Genomic DNA, 2927 nt, shown 5'->3' on the forward strand with positions numbered 1-2927 from the left:
TTAAAGATCACCCAGGGACACCTTCCAGAGACCAGGGTGCTCCAAGCCTTGTCCATCCAGGCCTTGGGCACTTCCAGGGATGGGGAATACATGGAATATCCTGTGCCAGGGTCTCCCCACCCTCACAGGGAACAATTCCTGCCCAATATCCCATCTAAACCACCTCTCTGTCAGTTTTGATCCAACCCCTCTTTTCCTGCCAATTCAACCCTTAGAAGAAGTCTCTCCCCATGTTCCTTTTTAAACTCTGCTCTGGTTCTCTTTCAGTCCCTGGAAACAGAGAAATATTTCACCTGACAGCCACAATTCCATGGAAATTGAGTTTTCTGAGTTGTTTCATCGAGCTTTCCTTTCTCATGTTTTCCCTTCTTATTCTTACATGTCAGAGACACAACATTCTGTGTATTAAATAAAAAAGAAAAATAGATTTTATTCTTAAGGTTAAAGACAGGAAGGTCAATGTTACAAACCAAGAGCTGATTATGGGAGAAACTCAAGTGGCCTCAATTTATGCATTTTAATGAGATAATCTTATAATTGTGGGGTTTACACCCAGGCACAGATTTTATATAACTCTGACACAGTAGGAATAAGTCAGTAATGGGTGCTCAGGAGGTGCTTGAAAATCCCTTGGAATGTTCTTGTAAAACTTCAACGTGAATTTTTTTTTCCAGGATAATGGCTCAGGAACTCCCCATGTGTATCTCCAGATTTGAAAAAGCTCATAATTTATAAATAATACATGGTGTGAAGATAACCATGTGGGTGATTATGATAACGATGATAATGACAGAGTAGGATGATCGTGGTGTAAACAGAGAGAGAAACCTCAGCAAATCCAACATTTGCTTTTCCCAGCAGGTTCTTGCCTTGTAATTGCTCTGTGCTGAAAGACACAACAAGGATGGCATTAGGTGCAAGATCCTCTCTAAAAACAAAGGGGTTTTTACAGCTACATCTGGGATTTCTCCTATATAGAATTATGGAATGGTTTAAAATTGGCAGGGACCTCAAAGACCCTCTTGTTCCAACCCCTGCCATGGACAGGGACAGCTTTGACTGTCCCAGGTTGATCCAAACCGGCCTTGAACACTTCCAGAGATGGAACCATCTCAATAAAACATAAATTTGAATATTAATTCAATGTACACTATGATTATTTTGGGCTTTCCATTCTAATCCTTAAAGTCATAAATATCTCTCCCTTCAGAACGAAACTGAGGTTTAAACTGTGGCTTAAGGGTCAGGAAAAACATAAGACTTTTCTGGATATTTGTGTCCCCAAACCATTCTAAGAGTTTCATAATTTCTGTAAATGTCTGAGCATAATTGTCTTATAAGACAGGACAAAAATATTTGCGTGTAAATGGCTCAGTGGATGGTGTCACCCCAGAAACCTGACACGAATTCATGAATCACGTTTTAGGATGAAAGATGCACCAATTTCATCCACCAGCATTCCAGATCAAAGGGCCTCACGTGACGTAAGGCGACATTTGAAATCAAGAATAAACACAAAGAGTGTCAATTTCATCACTTTGAGGAGCAATCAATACAAAGAAATGTTCTGTGTCAACTAATGAGCTCCTCTGAGCCCTGAGGCAAGTCTGAACTGTATAAAAGCTGTCTCCACTTGGGGTTCTCCCAAACATCTTCCCTTCACTCGTTCTTCTCAACGACTCAGTAAGTCTGGAGCTGCTCTTTGCTGCTTCTGGGATTGCTCTTTGCTGCTTTTGGAATCTCTCTTTGCTGTACGATTCACCCGGGGTGCCCTCTTCCACTGGGAACTCGTAGGCAAAATTTTAGGTGAAGAGATAAACCTTGCAAAAGCCTTATGGAAGGCTGCTCTCTGCTTTCGAGGCTGGAGTTCTGCTCCAAACCAAGCCGAAAGTTCCCTATCAGAAAATTCTGTTGGATGCTGGGTCGCCTTCTCCAGTTGTATCCATCATGTGAAAGGTTCAGTGTTTATTCCTATCCTCTGTTTGGTTAAATGGGTGACTGGAAATTATTTGGGAAGTTTAAATCTTCCTGGTTCACAGGGAAATGTTGAGTTTAGAGGCAAACCTGCCATTAGATCCAGTTTGTTCTATTCCAAATCAACTGAAATGCTTTTAATTCAAGATAAATGGGCATGAACACCCCAAGAGACTGTCTTGGAGTAGGACACAGAGAAAAATTGAGAACTGTTTAAAACACTCTGTCTTAGATTTGTTTAAGATAAAAAGGGATCCTGGAGGGAACTTAAGGAGTTGAAACATGAAGCGCTGGGTTTCTCCAAGTTAATGAGGGCAAGTGGTTTGGTGTGAGAATTTTTCAAAAGAGTTCGTAGCCCTAAATCAAAATTCTGGGATGTTAAGCTCATTCAAAGCCCTGATTCAATGTTTGGAAATTTGGGACAATCATCTTTGCAATTCCCTTGTAATGGTCTCATCCAAGAAGCTACCGAGCAAATCTGAACAGACAATGAGTTATAATCCGTGTTTAGACAAGGATCAGCACAAAGGAGATCAGTGGGAATGAGGAGCCAGAGTCATGAGATCCTGAATAACAACACACTCCACTCCTGGAGCAGACTCCCACTCCTTGCTGATCCCCTGACTCACCAAAGTGCCCCAGCAAATCATTTTTGCTCTTACAATTTAAGAACAAATAATTGTTCTTATCCAATTTTCATCTTTAAGAGACATGGGGAAACTCCAGCGCTTCAAAGCTCCCCTGCCTTGGGGAAGAGCAGCCACCTCCAGAGCCCTTTTCTCTTTGTAAATAATACCTTGTACTTGCTCCAATCAACTCTTGCAGATTAACCTCCATCCCTACAAGATGTCCTGCTACGACCTGTGCTCCGTGGGTGGCTCCGGCCTCTTTGGTGGCTCCGGCCTCTTCGGTGGCTCCGGCCTCTTCGGTGGCTCTGGCTTCATCGGTGGCTC

The sequence above is a fragment of the Geospiza fortis genome, unplaced genomic scaffold (assembly GCF_000277835.1).
Source record: "Geospiza fortis unplaced genomic scaffold, GeoFor_1.0 scaffold489, whole genome shotgun sequence".
In the NCBI taxonomy this organism is placed as follows: domain Eukaryota; kingdom Metazoa; phylum Chordata; class Aves; order Passeriformes; family Thraupidae; genus Geospiza; species Geospiza fortis.